The sequence below is a fragment of the Pipistrellus hanaki genome (genome assembly GCF_964339955.1).
Source record: "Pipistrellus hanaki genome assembly, chromosome: 15".
Lineage (NCBI taxonomy): Eukaryota > Metazoa > Chordata > Mammalia > Chiroptera > Vespertilionidae > Pipistrellus > Pipistrellus hanaki.
This window is the reverse complement of record NC_140517.1, coordinates 27,774,123-27,796,790: the sequence shown is the minus strand read 5'-3', so window position 1 is coordinate 27,796,790 and position 22,668 is coordinate 27,774,123. Positions and strand designations below refer to the sequence as shown.

The window sequence follows — 22,668 nt, the reverse complement described above, 5'->3', positions numbered from 1 at the left end:
GTCTAATTAGCATGCTTCATTTTTCGTTTTTTGAATACGGTATATATAATAGAATGCTTTCATGTTCTTGTCTATTAATTGATCTGAGTCATTTCTGGTTGTTTGATTTTTCTCATTGTTGCTCACATTTTCCTACTACTTTGTATGTCAAGTAATTTTTGATCACATGCTAAGCATTGTTAAATTTGCCTTGTTTGTTGCTGGATATTTTTAAAAATATATATATTTTATTGATTTTTTACAGAGAGGAAGGGAGAGAGATAGAGAGCTAGAAACATCGATGATGAGAGAGAAACATCGACCAGCTGCCTCCTGCACACCCCCACCAGGGATGTGCCCGCAACCAATGTACATGCCCCTGACCGGAATCGAACCTGGGACCTTTCAGTCTGCAGACCGATGCTCTATCGCTGAGCCAAACTGGTTTCGGCGGTTGCTAGATAATTTTTGTATTACTATAAATACCTTTGGGCTTTGTTCTTGGGTGTAGTAAAACTACTTTGAAACAGTTTGATCCCCCTTACCCCCAGCTCTTTATTTCAAATTTTGTCAGATGGCATCAGAGCAGTATTTTGTCCATGGCTTATTTTACAGACCTTTGGAATCTCTCCTTGTGCAGCTCTTTCTTTTTGCGCTCTCCCTGCAAACTGTGACAGCTTTGGCCTGCCTGAAATTCCAGCTTCATCCTCTCAAGTCAAGGAGACCTATTGGTCTGCTCCTGAGTTTCTCCTGCCCACATTGCAGCCTGGACACTCTCTCTGCTCAGTAAACCGTGGCTGATGTAGAGTTTACTTGAACTAGTTTTTATCACCAGGGATCACTTTCCTCATTGCTTGCTGTCCAGTGTCTTGTAAACTGCTGTTTTCTACTTTCTGACCAGTTTTAAGAGAATAGTGAATACATTTCCTTTATACCATTTTGGTCAGGGTGGAAACTGGGATAGACATTTTTCAAAAATTCATATTTTTTGAAAGCTCAGATTTCATAATTGACAACAAATACTGACAGATGTTTACTCGAATAACTATTGTTTGTTAGTTTTTCTTTTTTTCTTTTTTTTTTTTTAATATATTTTATTGATTTTATACAGAGAGGAAGGGAGAGAGATAGAGAGTTAGAAACATCGATGAGAGAGAGTCATCGATCAGCTGCCTCTTGCACACCCCCTACTGGGGATATGCCCGCAACCAAGGTACATGCCCTTGACCGGAATCGAACCCGGGACCCTTCAGTCCCCAAGCCGACGCTCTATCCATTGAGCCAAACCGGTCTCGGCTGTTTGTTAGTTTTTCATTGAAATAAAATTTACTTTCCCATAAAATTGCAATTCAAACAGTTGAACAAGTGCTTTTTGTTCTGAGACCCATTGTACGTCTGTCTTCAGTAACTGTGTACTTTATGCCCTCTTTGGTTTTGTTACAGAGTATTTAGACAATATGTACTCCAGTGTTGAAACAATAAAATTAATTTTTACTGATGAATCCAGAACAGTCTTAAGATATGGGCATTTTTAAAATAGTGATTTTGTGGCAATGAATAATATGGTACTTAGTGTTACAGGTGCTGACATGCCAATACTTTTACCATTTTTGCAAATGTAGACTGTGAAGAAGACAAATTATTTTTCAGAATATTATGACAATGGTTTTGATCTCACAGATCCTACTTAGTATACTGCTGGATTAGAGAATGTCTAGAGACAGTAATTGGTGAAAATGAGTAAGTGTTGCTGCTCTGGTATTGAATGGGTTTGAGTTATCTTAGGATAACAGGGGTCGGCAACCTGCGGCTCCGGAGCTGCATGTGGCTCTTTTGAACCTTTGCTGCGGCCCCCAGCAGGTCCGACACTAGCAGGACAGATAGCAGGGCGGGGCGGGGAGCTGTATCACTTATGTCGCAATGGTTTTGTGGCTCCGAGGTTTTTTTTTCCTTCGAAAACGGGTCCAAGTGGCTCTTTATGTCTTAAAGGTTGCCGACCCCTGGGATAGGAATATACATTGGAGACCTTTCTGGGAATTTAAATTATGTTTTGCTACCTTAGGTAAGACAGATTTGGGTTTTGTTTAAAGAAATGTTGTTGAATGAATCAGCTTCTTGGTAGTCAGCAACTTTGGAGGTGATTAAATGGAAGATGTCCAAACATGCTAGGGTAATGCTTACCCTTCCAGTGGAATTATAAAATAAATGGAAGTGCTGCAAAATTTTTATTGTTAATGTGCAATGTTTGCTTCCTAAAAAATGACATTTGCATATCTAAATTATATAAAATGTATGCTAAAGTAATAAAAGAGCCGGAGAATATATTTTGAAGAAAAAAATTGAATTTCATTTTGAATAAGCTTTTTAAAGTTGATTTTTAAATTTCATTATTTTAAAATATTCTTAATTTTTTGAAAGACACACACACACACACACACACACACACACACACACACTGAGACATAAATGTGAGAAACATCAATCGGTTGCCTCCTGCACGCACCATGACTGGATACCTGGGCATGTGCCATGATTGGGAAGATTCTCAGGAATTGAGCTACACCAGCCAGGGCATGAATAAACTTTAAAATTAAGTCATTTAAGGAAACTTTTATATCACTTTTTTTCTCATGGCTTCCCTTCTGTAGTGGTGCCTTTGAGAACACCAGGCTGATTGCTGATGGGCTTTTGTTCCAAGGAGGGAGGGTCTCTAAATCTCTGACCAAGGGTCTTTCTATGCGAGGAGTTCATTGTTAGATGGAGCCTCTGGCCTTTGACTTGATCTGATCTTAATTGTTATGTATGGTTCTCATGATCCATCCATCTCTGTGTTTGTGTGTTTCTTATGATAATCACTAATATACCTGTGATTGAGACATATATAGGTATACTTTAGACAATAAAAGTACCTCTTCTCAAATCTTTAGTTAGATGAATTTTGACAGTTTTGTTACCCCATGTAACCAATAGGAAGTTTTTATATAAAACATTTCCAATGCTGCAAATAGATTTTATCGTTATTTTTACCTTTTTGTTAATCCTCCCTCAAGGATATTTTTTCCATTGATTTTTAGAAAGAGTGGGAGGGAGTGGAGCAGGGGAAGGGGGAGACACACAGAGAGAAACATCAATGTGAGAGAGACCCATCGATTGGTTGCTTCCAGCTTATGCCCTGAGTAGGGCCAGGGATCGAGCCTGCAACCCAGGTATGTGCCCTTTATCAGAATCGAACCTGGGACTCTTCAGTCTGCGGGCTGATGCTCTATCCACTGAGCCAAACTGGCTAGGGCCAAATAGTTCCTTTTTAACCAGCCCCAGCCTCACCCCAAGCAACCACTGATTTACTTTTTTTGTTGTTTTGTTTTTTATTCTTTATCCAAGAATATTTTTTCCATCGATTTTTAGGGAGCGTAGAAGAGACAGGGAAAGATAGAAACATAGATATGAGAGAAACACATTGATTGGTTGCTTCCTGCACAAGTCCTGACCAGGATCAGGGCCCAGGCCAGGGAAGAGCCTACAACCAATGTATATGCCCTTGACCAGAATTGAACCTGACCCTTCGGTCTGCAGGCTGACGCTCTATTCACTGAGCTGAACTGGCTAGGGCTGATTTACTTTTTGTCATTGATTCGTTTTGCCTCTTAGAATTTCAAGCTGGAGTTTGAAAAGACTTATGTAACAATGTGGTTTTTAGGTGGATTTCTTAGGTATTTGAAATGACTAGAAATAATTAATGGAATGTCTTTTTGGTAGAAGCTGGCTTCTGGAATTTTGGGGATAGCTCAGTAACTGAGATGAGTTGGGCTCGCTCTGCTTGGTTAAGCTCTCAATGAGGGACCTGATATGAGATTTGGGAATAGAGGTAAAGAGGAACTCAGGGATCAAGTCAGAATTGTCCTACTGTATTACTAGCCATTGTTTTCCCTGTAACAAGGAGGGAAATTGGACACATTTAACAAATACTACATAAATGCTTACAGATACTGAAGTCAGATGCTCCACATGAAAATAATTAGGGCTCTGAGAAATTCAAGGTGAAAGAATACACTTTGCAATAAAGACATGCCCCTGCCATGACACATTAGGGAGTACAGTATGGTGGAAGGAGCAGGAACTGGGAATTAGACTCCTTGATTCATCTCTGCTTTGTTCCTGTGATTTTGAACTTGTCACCTGCTCCTTCTATGAAGTTCTTGACTAACCTTGCTCAGGTGACACTTGGTGTGCCTTATAAGGTACACATGCATTTTGATGGATGGAAGAATACAAGATGTGTCTTTATATCTATATATCTATATCTATCTATTACTAATTATATTTTTACTAATATAATTTAAATACTAATATATATAGACTAACATAATAATATACTAATAATATATATATACATATATAAGAATGTAAGATGTGTCTGTATATCTATATCTATCTATATCTACACACACACACACTCACACACACACACACACACACACACACTAATAATAGCCTAGGGTTGTCATGACCAATACGACCAGATGGACCACTGGTCACCAGGAAGTGCATGGAGCACCTCTCAGTCCCTCCCCTGCAGCCCACAAGGCTGGTGGTAGGCAGCAGGTGGGGTGGTGGAGGTGGGTGGGGTGAGGTGGGCGCAGCAGCTGCAGATCATGCCCAGAGAGAGGCCCAGAGAGAGAGAGAGAGGCAGGGCTTGATCAGCAGTTGCTGCAGAGGCTGAGGATCAGGCCCAGACAGCTGTCAGTGGGGTTGTTCTGGATTTCCCAGAAGAGCCAATGGCTGCCTAGGAGATGGAGGTTTTGATGTTGACTGACATAGAAACCAAATCTGGGTGAACCACAAAGGCAGAACCTAAGGTGGGGGCTGAGGAGAGGTTTTAAGGGCAACAGCTATTTGGTGTAAGGTGTAAGGAAGCGGTTCAAATTTTTAATAATTGGTTTGGCAGTATAGTGCATATGGCTGGCTATCAGTCCAGATATAGGGATTACTATGCAAAGAGCATCTTCTCCTGCTAAAAAAGTCTTTCCCCTCCATTTAAGCAATGCTATCATATATAATCTATCTATACTAATAAAGGGTAATATTCTAATTAGACCGGGTGGACCAGCCATCTTCTGGACGTCCTGACTTCCTTCTGGACAAAGCCATAGTAGTGGGGGCTGAGGCAGAGGTAGTTAGGGGCGATCAGGCCTGCAGGGGAGGGCACTTGGGGGCAAAATGAGGCCTGCAAGGGAGGGTCATTGGAGGTGATCAGGCCCGTGGGGGGGGGGCAGTTGGGGGTGGCCAAGTTGGCAGAGGTGGCAGTTAGGGGCAACCAGGCCAGCAGAGGAGAGCAGTTGGGGGCAATCAGGCCGGCAGAGAGGTTAGGGGCAATCAGGCAGGCAGGCAGACTGGTTAGGGGTGATCAGGCAAGCAGAGGCAGGTGAGTTGTTAGGAGCCAGTGGTTCCAGATTGCAAGAGGGATGTCAGGCTGCCGATTTAGGCCCTATCCCTGTGGGCCTAAATTGGGAGTTGGACATCCCCCAAGGGGTCCCCAATTGGAGAGGGTGCCGGCTGGGCTGAGGGAACCCCTCTCACATTTCATGCACTTGGCCTCTAGTATATGAATAATATGTGTATGTAAATGCTTTTTAAATAGCCAATTTAAGAGATCCTGTTTACACTGGCTCCCTCCATTAGTATGTTTCAATTCTTGGATTTTTCTCTTTCATCCTGATTTGAAACAACAAAGAAGGAAATAAGCTAGCTTATGATAGTTGATAGCTGCCAACAAGAACTAAAGAAAATAATGATATGGGCTAGCTGAACATAAACAGATGGTGCATTAGGGCAGGGCAGTGTAGTTTTGCTTGTATTCACAGAGCAAGTCAGAGGTAGTGAGAGCACTTAGCTGTTTGTTGGTGTGCTAAACTGCTAGGCTGGTAACAGCTAGCCTTTAACTTTGCTTGTAAATGTTAAATTTATTGAATTTGTGCAGTTAAATGCATGATTTTACAACTAAGGCACACTTGAATATTATTTGGAAGATATTTTTGTACTTGTGTCGTATTTAAGGTTTATATTTTAAATTTCAGTCTTTGGTTTGAAACTTTAAAGAAATATATACTTTTATTGATTTCAGAGAAGAAGGGAAGGAAGAGAGAGACACAGAGAGAAACATCAATGATGAGAATCATCAGTTGGCCCCTTCCTGCACACCTCTACTGGGGATTGAGCCCTCTTCTGGGGATTGAGCCTGCAACTCATGCATGTGCCCTTGACCAGAATCGAACCTGGGACTCTTCAGTCTTCAGGCTGATACTCTATCCACTTAGACATACTCGCTAGGGCTGAAACTTTAAGTAATATGACAATAAGGTAAAATCTTTTCTTTATATTATAATGGAGATTTGTATTCATATGCTATAGTGGGTTTGTTTAGGCCAGGATGTTGAATGCTTTGACAGGATTTGGAACCCATAGTGTGAATTCTGATGGATCATTGAGAATTTTTTCTTGACCATTAGCATTAGAATTACTTTGACTTGTCCTTTCAATTCAAAATTTAAAGGAGTCATTTGATTTTATCTTTAGACTGAGTATGTTAGTTTTAAAAATATATATTTTTTATTGTTTTTTTTTTACAAAGAGAAAGGGAGAGGGATAAAGAGTTAGAAACATCGATGAGAGAGAAACATCAATCAGCTGCCTCTGCACACCCCCTACTGGGGATGTGCCTGCAACCAAGGAACATGCCTTTGACTGGAATTGAACCTGGGACCCTTGAGTCCACAGGCCAATGCTTCTATTCACTGAGCCAAACTGTTAGGGCCTGAGTATGTTAGTTTTATGATTGAGAACTTCTTAAAGAGACTTTCTTCTTTGTACATTCTATGGGAATATGCACCTATGTGCTAACTAACCTGTTCACCTTAGTGTGAGTTTCTGTGCCCACCACCTTTGAGAGTGAGTGTGACAAGGACATTCACTCTTGGCAGGCAGGCATTGTCCAGTCCTGGTCAGGGAACAGGTGTGTGCCATGAGCTCATCCTGGACTCACTCAGCAGAGGTGTCACACCCACCTTTTATCTAACTCCATGCCTCACTATTATGGCCACCAAGAGGAAGGGCATAGTTTTTGACCTAGAGGAGCTGGCTGCCTGTCTGTGGAGACAGACTTTACAGCAGATAGTGAAAAGTATTGGGGAAGGATTAGAAAGATATGCATAGGGTTGTTCCAGAACTCTTAGACTGGGCTGAGCTGAGTCTTGTAGGCGAGCATAAACTTGCCACACTTGTGCAGAATGTGGTGATGGTGATTTGAATGGGTTGGTCACAGAGGTTTCTTGTTGTAGCACAAAGGTGGCCTACAAGGGAATGTCAGCCCTGTATTCATACCTGCAGCTCTGGAACATGCTGTGAATTCTGCCAAGGCTGGGAGTTAGGTGGGGCTTGGGGATTCATCTGAAGGAAGTGATAAGTCTCATAGGGGTTTCTTCCAAGTAGGGATTGAAGCTCTGACTCTGAGGGTGGGGCAAATGGTGCATTATACGATTATGTCTATGTATGGAATGTGGTTCTTACTGTTATGAAAGGGAACTTTACTTTCATTTAAAAAAGGAAACAATGTCATATTAAATAAAATTATATTAAAATTTTTTTATATTATAAAAGATACTAAGTAAATGATGGTATGGGTAATGGAATGCTTGATTATGGCAAAAACTTAAGCATGTAGTACTTAGGTGAGCGAGTTTAGCAAACATTGGCTGGATGGGGCAAAGGATAGCACAACAGGATGGGTCTTGCCCGTTGGTTTCTAATTTAAGGGAATAGAATAGAAAACATCTTGGGTCACACATACTTCACAGAAATACTGAGTCTGTATATTTCTGGTTTGTTTGGATGTGGTATATTTTGAGCCAAGGCATAAATTGTATTTCTTACCATGTACTGTATTTAGAAAAAAATGGGAACTACTGGCCTGAATGACCTGGAAGGGACTTTCCATCTCTTGAGATTCTAGTTTGCTTAATTTTTTCAAATATTAATTGAATGCCTACTAAGTGCCAGACCCTGGGCTAGGATGCTGGGTATAGAAGTAAACCAGACACTCTTGCCCCTGCTCCCCCCCATATCATAAACAAACAAACAAACAAACAAACTAAACCAGACACTCAAGCTCTGTCCTTAAGGAACTCTTTGCCTGTTAGGAGAAAACTTTTTGAAAATATTTGATTTTAGAGAGATTTTGTTGTTCCACTTATTTATGCATTCATTGGTTGATTCTTTTTTTTTTTTTTTTTTTTTAAGAGAATTAATGTTTTCTTTCTTTTTTTTTTTTTTTTAATATATTTTATTGATTTTGTACAGAGAGGAAGGGAGAGAGAGAGAGAGTTAGAAACATCGATGAGAGAGAGTCATCGATCAGTTGCCTCTTGCACACCCCCTACTGGGGATATGCCCGCAACCAAGGTACATGCCCTTGACCGGAATCGAACCCGGGTCCCTTCAGTCCCCAAGCCGACGCTCCATCCATTGAGCTAAACCGGTCCCGGCTGGTTGATTCTTGTATGTACCCTGACTGGGGATAAAACCTGCAACCTTGGCATATAGAGCCAGCATTTTAAGCCACTGAGCTACCAGGCCATGGCTACAGGAAAAGATTTTTATTTCCTTCCTTCTTTCCTCCCTCCCTCCCTCCCTCCCTCCCTTCCTTCCTTTCTTTTATATATATATATTATTGATTTTACACAGAGAGGAATTGAGAGGGATAGAGAGTTAGAAACGTCGGAGAGAGAGAAACATTGACCAGCTGCCTGTTGCACCCCCTCACCCCCCCACTGGGGTTGTGCCGCAACCAAGGTATGTGCCCTTGACCAGAATCGAACCCAGGACCTTTCAGTCCGCAGGCTGACGCTCTATCCACTGAGCCAAATCAGTTTCGGCAGGAAAGGATTTTTAAATAACATATTTAAATTGATGTTTAGAGTGGAAGGGAGAGAGAGAAACAGAAACATCGACGTGAGAGTGAAACATCGAACATCTCCCCCCTGCATGATGCCCCCACAACCCGAGAAACTGCCCTGATATGGAATTGAACCAGCTGCCATTCGGTGCATGGGAGAATGCCCAACCAATTGACCCACACCAGCAGGGCCAGAAGAATTTTTGTAGTAGGTATTGGTTGGTATTTATTAGGATGTTTCTTTTCTTTTTTTTTTTTCCGTCCTCTCTGAAGCAGGAACTACAGAGGGGGGGAGGGGGCAGGTTCGAGCAACTGCAATCTCCCGCAACTCTCCGATATCCCTCCGAGCCAGATCCAAATGTGTTGCTCTTTAGATATCTCCCCTGTTAGGAGCCCCGTCCACTTTCACGGGTGACACCCGCCCAACAGCGGGGGCTTCTACTTGTAATCACCGCCCTTGTCCTCCAGCTTTCGCGCGCGCTGTTTTGTTTTCGCTGCGAGCGCTCTCCACCCTCTCCCCGCGAAATCTGACCTTTTCGCTGAGCAGTGGGGCACTCCTGTGAGGCCAGGTGTTCGCACCGCCTGGGATCCGCGTTCTGGGGGTCACAGATGCTTGGTGGTCGCTGCGGCTGTGGATATTCAGGCCTCTGACATGATCCTGTCTTCCTCTCAAGATGGCGAGGTTTCCCCTTCCAAGCCGGTAGGTAGCTCCGGGCAGGGACGTAGCCTGCGTGAGTGCTTCCCTGTGAGGGGTACCTCTGTCAGCGGCCCACCAGCAGTTTCTTCTGGTGTTCGCTGTCTCCCAGCTTGCTAATAAACACAGCACAAAACCCTCAGTTGCTCTCTATTTCTGCTTCGGGAGAGGGCTCAGAATCCGTCCATCTATTCTTCCGCCATCTTACCTCCTCTCTATTAGTATTTCTTCTGTATTAGGATGTTTCATGTGTGAAAATACAGTACGTGTAGTACGAGATGTGGAAAGTAAAGCTTGGCAGAGATGGTTGGTGAGGTTCCCACAGTACACAGGAATGGATGGGATTCTTTAGGAGTATTAGCCTGAAGCAGGAAGAATCCCAGTCGTCAGTTCTGGGAAGAGCATGGGGTGAGCAGTCATGGAACCACTTGTTTAGGAGGAGGGAGAAAAGGTGATTCTTAGGATCCAGTGTGGAGAATCTAGATGGAGCAGAAACATGAAGAGGGGTCTGATGCTGTTATGCAGCCCCTGTGGTTTAGATACTCAAATTTTGTGGATGCCACTGTCTGCATCACACTGTTTTTTTTTCCTCTGGTAGTTTCTCAGGCCCCATTGTTGGTGGTCAGAATTGCTGGTTTAGTGACAAGCAGGGAGGATCTGGTGGGAAGACTAAAGAGTTTGTTTGTGGGTGAGGAGGCCACCCAGGCATTGTTTTCTTTGTGAAGTGCAGTGAGGGTGATGTCAGAAGGATGAGATATCCATATGGTGATAGTGGGTTGCAGTCATGGACTGGAGGTGGGAAGGTCACTAGAGGTGAGCATGGAGCTATGTTAGATATCTGGATGTGTTTTTCATGTGGATTTAGTGCAGGCTACGCTGGAGGGAAATGGTGACTCATTTAGTGTCCTTGATGGAGCCTGGACTGTGGGCTGGATTTCTTGTTGGTTCTTTTCCAAGCTTTGCTCCACTGAAGCCTTAACTAGGACCTAGTCTGGGAAGGAGGAGCTAACATCCCATCACCATGTACAAAGAGGGCTGCTTAAAGAGAATGACTTTGTTGGTGGGTTGTCAGTGGATTGTAGGTGCAGGAGTGGCAGTTGGTCTCAGGAAAACAGTAGTGTGGGAGATGATCCCTGGACCCCAGAGTAAGGAGGATAGAGAGACTGACAGAATGGAGGTGTGGGCAAGAGTGTGTGTGTAAGAAGGTGCTCAGTGGCTGCCATTGTGGCTGGAAACTGAGTATTGGGAGTGGTTTTACTTGTGCCATCTTTTGGATGTTCTGTCAGTGTATATCCAGGGTTCTTGTCAGAAGGATTTTAATGGCCTGGTGGCCAGAATTGACTGTGTCTTAAACTTTTTTTAGATGTCAGTGCCATGGGGAACTTTAAGAAAACATGACCTCTTCTTACATTATAAGCTTTTTCCTTATTTTTAGCACCCATGATTTTGGCCTAAGCTTTAGGAGTCTGTTCAGAGCTTGTTTGTTAGGCCTTTTTTAAAACATAGCACAGGCTGTAGGGGACCCCACTGTTGGGAGAACCCCAGGTGCAGTCTTCGTCAGATCCCTTATCCGGGAATAAGGAAAGGGCTACTCTTCGCTTCCCCTCATCTTTCTGTCCCACGAGTCAATTCTTTGAAAACATACCTAACATGGTTTTCTTACATTCTGTATGAATTGCAGTTAGAAAAATATTCTTTTAAAATTACTATAAAATTGTAAAGGGCATGTTCATTAAAACACTGGTTTTAAGTGGATCCTTTTCAAAAGCAATACAAAACATTCTTTTTCCTGTTTACTTGTTCAAGAATGTATGCTAAACTAATCTTTTAAAAACTTTTTCTTTTTTTAAAAAAATACACCTGTTTGTAATGGGTATTCTTGTTTACCATAGTTGGAATAGCCTGGTCATTTGGAGGAGGTGGGGAGTGTTCCCTGAGAGGTCCAGCACTGATCCTAGGAGGGTTTTGAGGGGTTAAAGTTTGAGGGTGATAGTGATAACCAGGAAAGTTAGGACACTGCTTCCTGGCAGCATCTGGGGCTCCATGAAGATGGTCTCTGAAAACCAGAGAGGCTGCTTTGGATGCTGAGTCAGTACTGGGACCTGGGTCTCCTTTGGAGCCCTCCTCTGCTGATTGCCTCCCTTAAGGACACCACTTGTCCTTAACTGTGGTGCATTTTCCCCACTTCCTGTTCAGTTAGTTAATTGAATGTTCCTTGTTATATCACAGAGGTGGTGCTCTAGCTGCTCTAGGTTGGAGGAAATGTGTCTTGGGAGATGCTCACCTCACTTCACAGGCTGTTTGAAAAAGGAGCTGCAATATAGGTGTGTCTGCAGATGCTTCTGTAGGTCCAATTATACTTCTTTCTTCTTTTTCTTAAAGTATATTTTTATTTATTTCAGAGAGGAAGGAAGAGGGGAAAAAAAAAAGAAACATCAATGACGAGAGAGAACCATCTGTCAGCTGCCTTCTACACGCCGCCACTGGGATCAAGCCCACACTTGGGCATGTGCCCTGACTGGGAATTGAATTGTAACCTCCTGGTTCATAGGTTGACACTCAATCACTAAGCCACTCCTGGTTCATAGGTTGACACTCATCCACAGTCAACCTGGCACTCAACTGAATCAGGTTGCAGGGGAAGCCTGTGCCTCAGTCTTCTTATCTCTTAATGCCACATCCAAACAACCTGTTTTCCCTTTACAAACAAGCCACACAAATAAGGACTTAATTTTCTGGGAAGGAATCAGCCATTAATAGTTGGACCTGCAGTGGAGAGAGATAGAGGTTCTGTGTGTGTTTGAATATCCATTCCCCCCATCTAATGCGTGCTCCTCCTCCCCCACCAGTCCCTTGCAGGCCTCCGAGCTTACCAGGTTGGGTAGTGAATGGTAGTTGTCATGTGGGTCTGAGTGACTTGGGGTCCAGCTGGGTGGTGCTGCTTGTGTGTGTCTCTGTCAGCCCGGGGGGTGTTGTGTTGTCTTCCGTGAGTTCTTTGCTTTGTTTAGACTCCCAGCAGTCCAGTCCCTAATGCACTTCCTGCAGAAACTGTAAGGTCTCTTGATTGGTGCTTCATGTTCTATTTTTATTTATTAGAGTTTATAAAAACTAGTCTTGTATACTAATAAGTCCTGAAGTGGTCCATAATAGTTTCATATCCACTGGTCTTATTTTCCCTTTTTTTTTTTTTTTTTAACCATAAGAGGCAGTGGAGTAAGTGTCATAACTTGGCTCCTCTGGTGTTCTGATATAATCGGATTTCAGGTGCAGTCCAGGGGAAAGGATCCAGGCCTCACTAAAGCTGCTTAATGCTGACAGCTTTCTCCATCTTGCACAACCCTCCCCTATAGTAGGCAGTCTGGAGAAAGAGTGTTTTCATGCTCAGCCGCTCTTCCCAGAAAAAAATATTTTATGCACAGGGAATTCTAGTGAGCAGCCACTTGTTCAAAGTACTCTGTGCATGAAAATTTTCTATTGATAAATTCTTTTGTTCACTGCTTTTTGATGTGATTTTTCCCCCCCAGTGCAGATAGTTGTTTATTCTGCTTATAATTTTAAACATTGAGTAGCAATATTGATCTGTTTTGAGTCTTGTTACTATTTTACTTTATTTTAATTTTATTACTAGTGGCCTGGTGTACAAAATTTGTGCACGTTAAAAGGGGATTAATTAGAGGAAATTATTTAAGATTGCTATTTGCCTTTTCTCTATAATAAAAGTGTCAGAGATGAAAGAAAATTAGTAAAATGTATATGAAAACCTTTCTCCTGTCAGAGTCTGGGGCACATCACTGCATCACGGGACCCAGAGTCACGTCCCCACTCATTCATATGCATCTCAAAATCACATGAGACCCAGACCTTGCCGGCGCCCCGGCATTGGGCTAGATCCAGCCCCACCCTTGTCAAGCCCCGCTGGGCAGGGGGCATGGCCTGAGGTCCCCCATCAAGCTCCGCCAGGCGAGGGGAGGGCGGGGGGGGGCAGCTGGGGTGCACCTTGAGGTCCCCTGTCAAGCCCCGCTGGGTGAGGGACACGGCCTGAAGTCCTCTGTCAAGCCCAGCCAGGCAGGGGGGTGCAGCTTCAGGTCTTCTGGTTCAGTGCTGGGGCGGGAGGTGTGGCCTGAGGTCACCCGTCAAGCCCCGCAGGGTGGGGGTGCGGCCTGAGGTTCCCTAGCCCAGCACCAGGACAGGAAGTGCATCTTGAGGTCCCCCATCAAGCCCTGCTGGGTTGGGGGCAAGGCTTGAGGTCCCCTGTTAAGCTCCATGGGGGCTGGGGAGGGCGTAGCTTCAGGTCCCTGCTGATTGCTTGTTAAGGCTCCTTATGGAAACTTGGCTTTAGCTGTGGGTGCAGCCATCTTTGTGACAGAGTGATGGTCAATTAGCATATTCCCTAGGATTTTGTTAATCTTCACCCTAGGATATTTTTCCATTGAATAGGGAGAGTGGGGGAGAGAGGGAAAGAGAGAAACGACGTGAGAGAAACACAGATTGGTTGCCTTCTGCATGAGCCCCAACCAGGGCCTGGGCCAGAGAGGAGCCTGCAACCAATGTAGGTGCCCTTGACCAGGATCCTTGGTTCACAGGCAGATGCTTTCTCCACTGAGCCAAACCAACTACGGCTGATCATAAAATTTATTTAACTACAATAAAACATTGACATAACTGATTAATTCGGGTAAAGCGGTGTTCATTAAAAAGTCTACTTTATAATAAAGTAGGTTTTCTGAATATGTATGTTAGAAATTTATAAATTAGTTTACCTGTTTTTACTTATATAGACACATTTGTGTAATTAAAATTAAGTATGTATGAAAAGTTTAATTTCACAGAAAAGTTTTCTATATGTATTTTTTTACATATTATTTCTATATGTATTGTTTTAAACTTACACTTAATAGGTCTAGTAAATGTGTGCATTCTCCAGTCTCCGTGAGTAAACAAATGTGCACAACCATGATATGGCTTAGTGCACGTGGGAACATCTCCCCAAAGGTGTTTAACTGCTGCAGAAAGTCAAGGATGAGACAACAGAATCAATTACTGCGAGGGATTCGGTGTGATCACATGCTAATCATTTACTAAACATTGACATTGCTTATGAGTGGTGACTCTTGGATTTAAGTATGTGGAATATAATTGTAGTTATGTGGAGTAAGACATATTTATGTTGGCAAAATTACTGCATTGTTTTTTCCAACACAGCCTATTTGCTAAAGTTTGTTAAAAGTAACAGTGAATCGACAACAAAAATAACCTGTTAATTTAATTATAAGCAAATCTTGGTTAATAGCATTTTAAAATTAATAGGGTGTTAATTTTCGCATATGACATACTGACTGGAAATTTTGTTCATTAAATATGAAGTCCATTAAATCAAAGTCCACAAAATTGAGGGTTTACTGTACTTTAAAGCATCTCAGTGAGTTATTCTTTTTTGGTTTGTTTGATCCTCATTTTTTTCCATTGATGATTTTTTTAAAGGGAGGAGAAGGGAGAGGGAGAGACACATAATTGGCTGCATCCCCTCATGCGCCTGCAACCAAGGTACATGCCCTTAACCAGAATCAAACCCGAAACCTTTCAGTCTGTGGGCCGAGCTCTGAGCCAAACCCGCTAGAGCACTTTTTATTAACTTTTGACTCAGCCTTGGTTTTTTTTTTTTTTTTTTTAAATATATTTTATTGATTTTTTTTTTTTTAAATATATTTTATTGATTTTGTACAGAGAGGAAGGGAGAGAGATAGAGAGTCAGAAACATCGATGAGAGAGAGTCATCAATCAGCTGCCTCTTGCACATCCCCTACTGGGGATGTGCCCGCAACCAAGGCACAAGCCCTTGACCGGAATCGAACCCGGGACCCTTCAGTCCCCAAGCCGACGCTCTATCCATTGAGCCAAACCGGTCCCGGCTATTTTATTGATTTTTAACAGAGAGAAAGGGAGAGAGATAGAGAGCTAGAAACGTCGATGAGAGAGAAACATCGACCAGCTGCCTCCTGCACCCCCCCCACTGGGGATGTTCTTGCAACCAAGGTACATGCCCTTGACCGGAATCGAACCTGGGACTTTTCAGTCCGCAGACTGACGCTCTACCACTGAGCCAAACCGGCTTCGGCTCAGCCTTGGTTTTATGAATGTTTTACTAAAACCTCATAGATAGGTCTTGCTCCTCAGACTTTACTGCCCTGTCCAGTTCAACATGGTGCTTTGTAGTGACATATGTCTTGCACACAGTATTTACACATTTGCACAGGTTTTGTTCACACTCTTTCAGGGGCAGACGTTTGTTCTCAAAGTGGGTTCACTCTGTACCCATTTGGCTTGCCCTATCTATCTGTCTGTCTATCTGTCTATGTCTACCTATTTATTTGGGAGGGGGGGGGGAGATAGATATTGATTTGTTGTCCACTTATTTATGCATTCACTGTTGATTCTCATTCGTTCCCTGACCGGGGGTCAAACTTACAATGTTGGTGTATCAGGACGACACTCTAACCAATTGAGCTTCCCAGCCAGAGCCCGTTTTGGCTATTGGTCCATTTCTCACCACTTGTGCAAACTTGTTTCTAACCTATCTGGGTACTAGGTCATTGCCTTTGCCCCCATTTACTAATTCATCCTATTGATCTAACTGGTGTAAAAAAGGTGTTTCTCACTCATAAGTACAGTGTCCCTAATAAATTCTCTTGCTTTCAAAACCTGGTTGGAAGTGCTTAACAGGTGTGGGTAGCCTCTAGGTGGAGAGGGTGTTGTTTAAGAATTTTTCATGTGCAGGAGGCAAGTAGAGTGAGTGGCTGGCATAGTTACCCACATGTGATGTTGACTCTCAAAGCAGTGCGTTGCTGGGGGAGGATGTTTGTCAGGAATCAGAGCACTCTGTGTTTCTCACCTCCTCATTGACTGGAGGTCACCTGATACACTGGAGTGCAGTTACCTGTTTCTTTTTGTTGACTAAGTCTAATTTCAAGTACTTAATTAACATTTGACAGATATTTTGGCTAGAGCAAAAATTGGTATTCTTTTTTTAAAAAATATATATTGATTTCAAAGAGGAAGGGAGAAGGAGAGAGAGAAACATCAATGATGAGAGAGAATCATTGATTGGCTGCCTCCTGCATGTCCCCTACTGGGGATCAAGCCCGCAACCTAGGCATGTGCCCTTGACCATAATCGAATCTGGGACCCTTCAGTCCACAGGCTGATGCTCTATCCACTGAGCCAAACCAGCTAGTGCAAGGTATTTATCTTTTGAATGAAAGAGGTAGAAAAGTGGATAATGTAGTGAAGTGGTCAGTAACAGTGGTAGAGGGCCCGCTGGAAGAAGTGGTAGAGGCTGGCCAAAGGAGTTTGGGGCCTGTGATAGGGGCTGGAGGCAGTAGTTGAAAGTGCACACTTTTGTGCTGCTGGGAGTTAACCTTCAAGGAAAGCCAGGGTAGCTGCAGGGAGAACACTACAAAATGGTGTCCTACTGTAAGACCCTAGAATCCACCAACATTCCTGGTGGATGGTAGGGAAGAAAGAGTTAAACCAGCCCCTATCTGCCTTTGTAAATCTTAAACCTTCTCCTTGAGTCACTCACAGACTTCTTATATAAACGAGTCTTAAATGTGTAAAACCATTCCCAAATGATAATCCAAGTGGTAAAACAATGATTTGTTTTGGCCTAAAGCCTAGAGCAGTGGTCAGCAAACTGGCATGCAAGCCGCAGTTTGCCGCTCTGTTGACTAATGAGTTTGCCGACTACTGTCATATACTACTCTTTACCTCTTTGTACACAATATGCCACAATTGTCTAATCCTCACAGCTTCCAACTACATGGTAACATTTAGTCTAGAAGTGGTCAGCAAACTCATTAGTCAATAGAGCGGCAAATTGTGGCTTGCGAGCTTCAGTTTGCCAAACACTGGCCTTGAGGAATGAGATAGACAGACAGAGATGAAGACAGGCCAAAATATGTGTCTGGATAAGCTGTTTCTTCCTGTTGTTTAAGAATTTTTCATGTGCAGGAGGCAAGTAGAGTGAGTGGTTGGCATAGTTACCCACATGTGATGTTGACTCTCAAAGCAGTGCATGCCTAGGTTGTGGGCTTAATCCCCAGTAGAGAGAAGTTCATAGAATTTTCTGTACCCATGATCAGGCTTTTGTTGTTGTTGTTCATCCTCACCTGAGGACATTTTTTTCTTTCTTTCCCCCCCAAAATATATTTTTATTGATTTCAGAGAGGGAGAAAGATAGAAACATCAATGATGAGAGAGAATCATTGATCGGCTGCCTCTTGAGCCTGCAATCTTGCCATGTGACCTTCTGGTTCATAGGTCCATGCTCAACCACCTAGCCATATTGGCCAGGCTGAGGACATTTTTTCCATTACTTTTTCTGATAGAGTGAAAGGAATGGGGTGGAGAGACACATTGATGGTGAGAGAGCTGCGACATCAACTTGTTGCCTTCTGCAGATGACCAAACTAATCAGGGGCAGAGAGAGGACCTGTAACCCAGGTGTGTCCCTCTGATTTTGCCTGGAATCAAATCTTTGACCCTTCAGTACACAGGCCAACTCTCTAACCATTGAGCACACTGGCCAAGGCTCCAGGATCAGTTTTGAGAATTAATTTTTTGTTAACAGACAGCTATCTTGAGACAGTTTCCAAAGCTCTATCCATCATACCAAAAAAGAGTTTTTAATTGTTTTAAAAATTTAGAAGAAGTGCAGAATATTGAAATGAATTCTGTAGTGAGAAGAACATAGTTATTTCCTGGTAGTTTTTCAAGGTACCGCCATCTGTGGGTGTTCTACCTTGTAGGGATTAGAGTAGATGGCCTACAGTGGGCCATCTTCTTTCTCCTCACTCCTATTAGGTTGATTGGACTTCTGTCCTTTATGCTTCATGCTCTTTGTACAGTGTGCTCATTGTATGCACTAAGGAAATTTCAGACATAACCAAGTCTTCACATATTGGTGGGTTAATGCTATTATTTTTTAGAAAAGTTGTATTTCTAGGATCTTAAGTAAAAACGAATCGTCTTTAAATTTAATAAATCTTTATTGTTCAGATTATTACAATAGTTTTTCCTTCCCCCCCTTCCTCCATAGCTCCCCTCACCCGGTTCCCACCTCAACCTCTGCCCTTACACACACACACACACACCCGTCCTCATCCATAGGTGTACAATTTTTGTCCAGTCTCTTCCTGCACCCCCATATCCCTTTCCCCCTGAGAATTATCAGTACACTCTGTTTCTATTCCCCTGATTCTATTATATTCACCAGTTTATTCTGTTCATCAGATTTTTAGATTCACTCTTGATAGAACTCTATATCCAGACGTTTATTTTCCTCCATTTCTTTCATTTGTGATCTGTTACTTTGTCTCCGCGTTTTCGCTGCTTACCTGAGTTGGTAGGGTAGCTTTGTGTGCTAGGTTTCCTATATGGCCCAGTGGGTCAGCCTCCTCAGTCACCTTAGGTGGATACTCTTGGTGCACCCCTTTGTAGTCTGTGTGTACAGCCTTGTTGTAGTTAAGTCTTGATGGTTGTTGGTATCATTGGGAGGAATTGAACTCCAGGCCAATTGGCTATGTGTATCAGCTGTGTGTACACTGGGAAACTTGTGCTGGAGACAATCTTACAGGACCAGACTTGCGAAATTGCAAAAGCCTCTGTGCTCAGCTTGGAGGGGTCAGAGTCTCAGGGTTGAGCAGACAGTCTTGGCTTCCTATCAGCACTGCCCTTGTGCATGCACCTCCAGACCCCTGCCTTCTATGGCTCCCCTGAGTTTCCACCTGACAGTCCAGATTTCCCCAGGGTCACCCAGTGCAGTCAGAACTGGAGTTCAGTGCAGTCAGGAGCTTCTGACTCCCTTCCCCTAGGGAGAGCTAGCGGCAACCTCAGCAGTCAGTCTTCTCTGCGTGCAGTCGCGCGTGCCTGCCACGGCTTCCCCAAGTCTCTGAGTCTCCTCTGTGTGCCTTTCTCTCTGCCTGACAGTCCATACTCCCCCTGTATGAGCCTGGGTCCACAGCCTTTGGCCCGGAACTGGGGTTCAGTGCATTTGGGGCTTCCTTCCCTCTCCCACCAGAGAAAGCCAACCAGGCACTCAGCCGCCCTTCCTCTCTGCGCGCATCTCTCTGTACCTCAGTCCTTTGCAGCTCCTCTGATTCTCCGTGTGCTTTCCTCTTTCCTTCTAGTTGTAGAATTTCCACTTAGCTACCTTTCCTGTGGTTCAGGATGATGTCCATTATGTCTTTTAGTTGTAGTTTTGAAATTGTTGTGGGAGGTAGCAGTTTAAGTGTTTACCTATGCTGCCACCTTGGTTTCTCCTCATAAAAACTAATCTTGATTTTACTTCCAATACAAGAACAACCCCCCCCCCCCCCTTAAGAAGGCAAACGGAAAGGTGCATATATTCTCCTGGGGGGGAGAATGTTGAGAGGCCACTTTTTTTTTTTTTTTTAAATATATATTTTATTGCTTTTTCACAGGGAGGAAGAGAGAGGGATAGAGAGCTAGAAACATCGATGAGAGAGAATCATTGACCAGCTACCTCTTGCACACCCCCTACTGGGGATGTACCCGCAACCAATGTACATACCCTTGACCGGAATCGAACCTGGGACCTTTCAGTCTGCAGGCCCATGCTCTATCACTGAGCCAAACCGGTTTCAGCGAGAGGCCACTTTTTATTTAAAATTTTTTATTTTTAATTTTAGAAAGAGGTGGGGAGGGGGGAAAGAGAAACATTGACGTCAGAGAGAAATATCCATTGGCCGCCTGCCGCACCCACTTGAACCTGCAATCTGGGTATGTGCCCTGACCAGGGGTTGTACCCATCTCCTTAGATGTGTGGGACGATGCTCCAATGAATTAAAACACACCAGCCAGGGTTCCAATATAAGGATCTTTAACTTTTTATTTAAAAAAGTTTACACACACACAAACACACACACATATTGATTTCAGAGAGGAAGGGAGCGGGAGAGAAACATCAATGATAAGAATCATTCATCAGCTGCCTTGAGCCTGCCTTTGGGCATGTGCCCTTGACTGGAATTGAACCTTGGACCTTAAGGCTGATGGTCTATATCTATACACTGAACCAAACCGGCTAGATCTTCTGACTTTTAATTTGGAGTTGTTTGAACTATAATAGATTGTTTTGAAATCTGCCAACAAATGCACTGTTAGATCTTGGATGATGCCTTTAGGAAAGCTTTTTGCAAAGAAAATAGGGGAAAACAGCTTTCTGAGTGGCTATAATTGGCTGGCACTTGGGACACTGTGGCAATACTAAGTTACATAGATGCATGAGGCCTCTGTTTAATTATTTAGGGCCTTTTTAATTTTTTAGGATCAGGTTTTGCACATTGTTGAAATAATTCTGTTTTTGAAGATTTGATTTTTTTATGATTTACATTTGTTACTGGGTGGCATAATATATTTTGACATCGTCTTTGTCAAGATTTAAAAAATTAGTATGTGTAATAGAGCCTGTTCCAATAATTTCTTTGGTCTCTTCAGATTAAAAATTCATTTAAATATTTTAGGACTACTTCCCAATAAGATTTTAATATGCATAGCATAGGAAACTTTTATTTTTTTTATTTTAGGCTAGTTAAGTAAAGGTTTGGGAGTGGAGAAGGAACAAAGAATACTATATCTGGCTGTGATCAATTAATTGTAGGCACCACTGTACTTGCACCAACCAATTTTTCAAAAACTATGATTTAAACTCTCCCTTTTACTTCAACTTACATAGCCACACTAAGACTTACACAAGTATACAAATTGCCACACTATCACAAATATGCCTATTATTGGTACCATAGTGATTCATTTTCTGCTCTGGCAAATCTGGTAGACGTGCCGGTAGCATCTCTCAGTATTCCTCACCTCTCAACCTCATGTTTTTTCCTTTCTGTCCCAAGGCAGCTTCTGCAGCACTTTGGAGGTCTTTGTCCACATGACTGGGTCAGACTTTTTTGGGCCCTAAATTTTATTTGTGCTTAACATTTTCCAGCGGTTCTTTTTTCTAGTTGTTATTATTTATCCCTCCCCCATGGGAACATTGACATTTTATACTAACATCTATACTAATAACATCTATGCAAATTAGTCAGGATATCCTCACAGTAACAACCGAGTATTGGGCTGAGGACTGAAGGGTCCCAGGTTCAATTTTGGTCAAGGGCACATGCAGGGGTATGTAGGAGGCAGCCAATCAATGATTCTATCTCATCGCTGATGTTTCTATCTTTCACTGCCTCTCCCTTTCTCTCTGAAATCAATAAAAATATATTTTAAAAAAAGGAAACAAGACTGGAAACAAAGAGTGGTTTTATATTTCAGACTATTCCTATTATTAAGTGATTCTTTCTGTGGCTCTTACTCTTAGTCCAGTGGTCGGTAAACTCATTAGTCAACAGAGCCAAATATCAACAGTACAATGATTGAAATTTCTTTTAAGAGCCAAATTTTTAAAACTTAAACTTCTCCTAATTTCACTTCTTCCAAATAGACTTGCCCAGGCCATGGTATTTTGTGGAAGAGCCACACTCAAGGGGCCAAAGAGCCACATGTTGTTTGCGAGCCGCAGTTTGCAGACCAGAGACTTAGTCAAACTGTGTGAGACTAAAATCACAGATTACAGAGTTAAAATGTTGGACTGTGGCTCAATTTCCTAATCAAGGAAGAACAAAATGACATTTGATGTGTTAATGTGTTCAGAAAGCTGTGCATGTGGACATGGAGCCTATTCTTCTGGAGGCTAGTCATATAGCCTAAACCAGCAATTCAGCCCTTTTTTCATCTCATAAACTAATTACTACTAAAATTCTGTGGCACACCAAATAATATATTTTTTACTGATATGACAAAAAATAGGTATAATTTTGTTTCATTCACACTGAACCACTATTATTGTGTTGGCTGTTGTCATTGTTTTATTTGACAATCTAAGGGAAAAGAATTCAGTGCCCCTGACTAAATAGTCACGTATTACATATTTTAAGAATTGTTGGCGGCACACCAGTGAGCCTCTTGTGGCACACCAATT

At 42.7% G+C, this 22,668-nt stretch overlaps 1 protein-coding gene across 12 annotated transcripts in view; it reads left to right on the top strand.

The window, feature by feature from the left end:
• The window catches only part of ANKRD11 (ankyrin repeat domain containing 11), a 258,368-nt gene that overhangs the window by 51,357 nt on the left and 184,343 nt on the right, over window positions 1-22,668 (top strand). For 2 of the 12 annotated variants that reach the window (XM_084905684.1, XM_084905683.1), the window contains exon 2: window positions 6,101-6,336. The exons of the other annotated variants lie outside the window; for them this stretch is intronic. The gene's annotated coding sequence lies outside the window, so the exon portion shown is untranslated. The remainder of the gene's footprint in view (window positions 1-6,100; window positions 6,337-22,668) is intronic. 12 annotated transcript variants of the gene reach the window in all.